General features: G+C 46.3%; 1 pseudogene; it reads right to left on the bottom strand.

Moving 5' to 3' along the window:
- Positions 1–374: 374 nt before the first annotated feature.
- Positions 375–3,097, bottom strand: LOC123520240 (annotated as a pseudogene).
- Between the last annotated feature and the right edge of the window lie 3,221 nt (positions 3,098–6,318).

The raw sequence follows: 6,318 nt of genomic DNA, 5'->3' as shown, positions 1-6,318 counted from the left end.
TCGAATCAGTCTCATGGAGCAATTACTGATTTGACACAATGTCATACCAGCAGTACCCCATGATCCTGCGAAGGCATCTAGTACCAAAGACATCAATTCGCTTCTTCAGATCAGTGTTCAATGTCCATGTCTCACAACCATAGAGTAAGACAGAGATCACCAGCGACTTGAAGATCCGAATCTTTGTTCGTTTGCACAGGTACCAACAACGCCAAATACTCGTGTTGAGCCAGTCCATAATGCCATGAGCCAGGCCAATCCACTGTACAATTTCCTGGCTTGACACACCATCGTTATGCACTACACTACCAAGGTATGTGAAACTTTCCGAGATCTCAACATCCTCTTTACACGCATGGACAAATTGTACTGTTTCATCTAGTAAGCCTCCAAACACCTGAAACTTGGTCTTGGGCAAGGAAACCTGGAGTCCCACGGGGCTTCACCTCCTCGTGCAGTGCCTCTAGAGCCATTACCAGAACCTCCAGTGATTCAGCAAAGATTAGTGCATCATCTGCAAAAACAAAATCTGTAATCTCAGTATTGCTCCAGAATGACTTTGGTCTACAACTCTGCCTAGTACTCAGTCCATGCAAATGATGAAAAGTGATGGAGCAAGCACGCATCCCTCCTCATTCCTATATTCACAGGAAAGATGCTGGACACGCCCCCTCCACACTTCACAATACTCACAGTCCCGGAGTAGAGGCCAGTTAATAGACCAATAATCATTGCAGGAATCCCACAGAGACGCAGAAAATCCCAGAGTGACTCTGGATGCACTAAGTCAAACGCCTTCTAGAGATCGACATAGGCTGTAAGCATCCCCTGTCAAAACTCACGTCGGCGCTCTACACCAGTACGCGAAGCGCTAGGATCCAGTCAGTTGTTGACTTACCTGGCGTGAACCCAGACTGTTCAGGTCTCTGGTGTTTCAGCAGGTGACTGCAGATGCGCATCAACAGCCAATGGGCAAGCACCTTGCCTGGTACGCTGAGCAGTGTTATACCGTGGTAGTTATTGCAGTCCTGACAGTCTTCTTTCCCCTTCCAGATAGGGATGACCAATCCCTTTTTCCAGTCAGGGGGAATGGTACCTGAATGCCATACAGCAGTCAAGACAGCATGCAATTCACGCATCATCGCCTCACCCCCCGCTTTGAGCAGCTCCACACTGATGTTACATATGCCAGCTGCCTTTCCACCCCTCACCTTTGCCACAGCCTCTTTGACATCATCATTGGAGGGTGCAGTTTTGTCAATGTGTGGATCAGCATCCAGCATCTGTAACCCTGCAGTTTGGAGCTGTCTGCTAGGAGGATCCACCGTGAACAGCTGCTCAAAGTACTCAGCCCAACAAGCCATCTGCCCATCTGCATCCAATACAAGGGGGCCATCTGCTGTTTGGATAGCGCTCGCCTGAGATGTAGACTTGGAGCGAAGTTTTTTCGGGGCTCAATAGGCAGGTCAGAGGTCATTAGCATTTAAATGACACTCTACATCCTCAGCAAGAACCCTGACATACCTCTCCTTGTCTCTCCTCAGAAAAGCTCTAGTCCTATGTAACAGAGCCCTGTACTGGTCACGGTTCCCAGCAAGTCTGGCTGCACGACTCTTCTCAATACTGTCCAGCGTCTCTACCGAAGTGAAGCCACTCCCTGACCTTCGACGCTCCCCAATGCTTTCCTTGGCAGCCTCAAGAGTCTCCCATTTGAAGGTATCCCATAGCTCTACTGGGTCCTCGATGGTGTCAAGCAGTCCAAACCAATTGGAGACTCTCACTGCATACTCCTGGGCACATGTCAAGTCCTTCAGTTTCTCAAGATGAAACACAGTGTGGTGACATCTTGGATGCTTTTTGGATTTGACATGCAGCTCGAGTGCAGCAACAAGTACTGACAAGGATATGGTTGATCTCCTTCGCTAACCCTCCGGTATTGCTACACCAAGTTCAGCGGTGCAGCGCTGGTCTCTGATACCAAGAACCTGCAATTCTCAAACTTCTGGATCTTGAAAGATTAAGAAGGAAAGAGCTGTTGTCGTTCCTGGTACCAGAGCCATGGGGACTAACACATAACTTGTAGCTGGCTCACTCAGTGCCAGTGACAGCATTAAAGTTGCCCACGACAATAAGTGCATCACGACAGGGACACGGTCCACTACAGAGTCGAGTTTGGCATAGAACGTCTCCTTCTCTTCAGTTTCACACACCTCGGTAGGAGTGTATACTGCAACAACAGACACGAAGCCTAGACTATGCTTCAGCCTTAGTCGCATTATATGCTCATCAACCGGAGTAACCTTTACTACAGGCGGCTGCAGTCTGCTGAAGACGCCTATGGCTACCCCCTTGACATGATTTTTTTTTTTTTACGTTAAGGCCTATAGCGCCTGTAGGCTCACTTGAAAAGTGCGTTGGAAGCGCTGTTCATCTTCTGCCCATTAGTGGCGCAGGCAATTTTATTTATAGTGGTACCAATATTAGGGCCCATATCACCCCCCAAGCTCATCTTGGGTGTAATCACCTAGAACCTGGGTATCATGGTGACATATAGGTAACTTTAAACCACTCGATAAATGGCAAAGTGTTTAAGGCTGTACGTGGTGGGATTCGAACTTACGGGTGGATTTCTGCCCGCTCCCATGCTCACCACCTTATCCACTACACCACCACCTCCACTGCTCATGCTGGACCAATAGTAAGTAAAACCCTTGCTACTGGTCTCGCCACTGCTAGATCTTCTTGTCTCAGATAGTCCCACTGTATCCACCCTCAGCCTACTGAGCTCATCCAATAGATGAGGCAGTCGGTGATCCTCTGAGAGGCTCAGGACGTTCCAGGAGCCTACACGTAGAACCCTCTGAAGGTTTACCCCAGAATGGTCCGATAGGCATGCGCCACATCTGCAGCCCTACCAGCACACCCAAAGTTAAAAATAGGGCGACGGGATCTTCCTGTCCCTCTCAAGACACAGGGATTTCGCGAGCATTCATCATACGGGAAGGCAAGCTGGTCTGGCACTTTGGCACCCAAGGGGCTTGCACGGTCGGACCCCACAGCAGAACTGGATTGGGATCGTGGCTAGAGGCTCGCCCATGCCTAGAGCCTTAACCCCAACCTCTACCTCTAACTCTGGCAGTGGATGTGGACCTTTTTACAGGGAGGAGTTGCAAACCCCACCCCAACCAGCTAGGTCAGCCTTGGACAGGGACACTGGTATCCCTGAGGGTAAAAGACAATGTCTGTCAAAGAAAAGACAGAAAGGGAGGCAAAGACAGCAAAAACAGAAGGGGACCGAGCTATGGATAGAATCCCCACCATCTGGAGAATCCACCCACCACCTGACAAGCGACGACAGAAGCATGCAGACTAGCAGAGATTGTCCCAACGCCTCCTATTTCACTCTGGCTATCTCATCCACATTTGTATGAAGAAAACAACAAGAGTAGATCCTATGCAGATGGTTGAATACATATGCATTAGTGTATCATAATATTGCAATTTACTTTACATACGAAGGAATGTGGCAGCAAGAAAGAACAAAACAAGAAAGTACACATTCACACAAAAGGTATTTGAGCCTTCCATCTCCAGAATCTCCCGCACTTTATATTTCTGCCCGGAATCATGCCAAGTCCATTCTTCAACTTGCCAAACACTCCTTCATAAATAGAAAATGCCAAAATCTTTCATACTCAAACTCCCTTTGTGACTTCTGGCATCTGGCCAAAAGCATCTCCAATAACTTTACTTCTTCATCTTTCCCTCCTTTATTTCATCCTGATGGCACCACTGCCATCTCTCCTGTCTCTAAAGATGAACTCTGCTCTCAAACCTTTGTTAACAACTCAACCTTGGGTGATTCCAGGCTTGTCCCTCCCTCTCCTTCTCCCTCTGACTATATCATGTCTTCAACAAAAATTCTTCATAATGATGTTTTCCATGCCCTCGCTGGCCTAAACTCTCGGAAGGCTTATGGACCTGATGGGTTCCCTCCTATTGTTCTCAAAAACTGTGCTACTGTGCTTGCACCTAGCCTAGCCAAACTGTTTCAACTACATCTATCGACTTTTACCTTTCCTTCTTGTTGGAAGTTTGCCTACATTCAGCCTGTTCCAAAATAGGGTGACCATTCTAATCCCTCTAACTACCGTCCTATAGCATTAATCTCCTGCTTGTTTAAAGGTTTTTTAGTTTATCCTGAATAGGAAGATTCTTAAACATGTCACTTCACAATCTTCTATCTGACCGCCAATATGGCTTCCGTCAAGATCGCTCTACTTGTGATCTTCTGGCTTTCCTTATTGAGTCTTGGTCATCCTCTTTTAGAGATTTCGGTGAAACTTTTGCTGTCGCGTTAGATTTATTAAAAGCTTTTGATAGAGTCTGGCAAGAAGCTCTGATTTCAAAACTGTCCTCGTACGGTTTCTATCCTTTTCTCTCTGTAACTTTATCTCAAGTTTCCTTTGCGACCGTTCTATTGCTGCTGTGGTAGACGGCCCCTGTTCCTCTACTAAATCTATTAGTAGTGGTGTTCCTCAGGGTTGTGTCCTATCACCCACTCTCTTTCTATTATTCATTAATGATCTTAATGAAACTTCTTGTCCTATCCACTCCTACACTGATGATACCACCCTACATCTTTCTACGTCCTTTCAGAGACGACCAACTCTTCAGGAAGTCAACAAATCACGCAGGGACGCCACAGAACGCCTGACTTCTGATCTTTTTAAGCTTTCCGATTGGGGCACAGAAAATGTAGTAGTTTTTAATGGCTCAAAAACTCAATTCCTCCATCTCTTAACTTGACACAACCTTCCAGACAACTTCAATGACACTCAACTGTCTCCCTCTTCCACAATGAATAATATCCTCGGTCTGTCTTTTACTCATAATCTTGACTGGAAAGTCACATCCCATCTCTTTCTAAAACAGCTTCTATGAAGTTAGGACTTCTGAAGCGTTTCCCCTAGTTTTTCTCGCCCCTCCAACTGCTAACTCTGTACAAAAGCCTTATCCGCCCCTGTATGGAGTACTCTTCGCATGTTTGGGGCTGTTCCACTCACACAGTTTTATTAGATAGGGTGGAATCAAAAGCTTTTCGTCTCATCAACTCCCCTCCTCTAACTGACTGTCTTCAGCCTCTTTCTCACCGCCAAAATGTTACCTCTCTTTCTATCTTTTATCGCGAATTTCATGTTAGCTTTTCTACTGATCTTGCTAACTGCATGCCTCCCCTCCTCCTATGGCCTCGCTGCACAAGACTTTCTTCTTCCTCTCATCCCTACTCTGTCCAACTCTCTAACGCAAGAGTTAACGAGTACTCTCAATCATTCATACCTTTCTCTGCTAAACTCTGGAACTCCCTCCCTGCTTCTGTATTTTCAGCTTCCTTTGACTTGACTTCTTTTAAGAGGGATGTATCAAGACATTATTCCATAATTTTGGGTAACTCTTTACTTTCCTTTTAGGGGATGCAACACTCAAGTGGGCTTTTTTTTTAATATTCTAATATTCTTGGCTGCCATCTCTCCTGCATAAAAAAAAAAAAACTAATGTCTGTCTCCTAAATTTTGTAAGAGTGCTTCTGGTCAAGTGCAACGATAATTTGGGAAAAAATCTCTAGAGTAGTAAAAGAATTATCAAGAATTATGAGGAAAAGTGTCTTAAACATTTTTTCTGGTGTGTGTGTGTGTGTGTGTGTGTGTGTGTGTGTGTGTGTGTGTGTGTGTGTGTGTGTGTGTGTGTGTGTGTGTGTGTGTGTGTGTGTGTGTGTGTGAGAGAGAGAGAGAGAGAGAGAGAGAGAGAGAGAGAGAGAGAGAGAGAGAGAGAGAGAGAGAGAGAGAGAGAGAGAGAGAGAGAGAGAGAGAGAGAGAGAGAGAGAGAGAGAGAGAGAGAGTATGCGTGTGGGTGTGCGTGCGCGTATGCGTGTGCGTGTGCGTGTGCGTGCGAGTGCGTGTGCGTGTGTCCTACTTGCCTTTCCTGGCCGAGAAGAAAGCCAGACAGTTCTCAGTGCAAAAGCAACAAAGGAGAACGTCACTGGAAGGAGGAAGAAAGGAAAGATGTTTACGTCACCATGCAGGATTGTGGCACTTCTATATCAATATTATTTACCCTTACTGCTACACGTTAGAAAGTCTGGTTGGGGGGATGAGGGGGGGAACGGACAGACGGAGTATAGGAAGGTGTGAAAGTGTAGAGGCAAGGAGAGTGTTAGTTAGAGGGAAGGTATGCAATGGGCAAGGTCAGTGCAGTATTGTGCATGGTAATCACTCTAGGTATGTCATGTAGGTGAAAGTAACAGGTGTGTTAATGATA

Source organism: Portunus trituberculatus, chromosome 46 (assembly GCF_017591435.1).
Source record: "Portunus trituberculatus isolate SZX2019 chromosome 46, ASM1759143v1, whole genome shotgun sequence".
Lineage (NCBI taxonomy): Eukaryota > Metazoa > Arthropoda > Malacostraca > Decapoda > Portunidae > Portunus > Portunus trituberculatus.
This window is presented reverse-complemented; position numbering and strand designations above follow the sequence as displayed.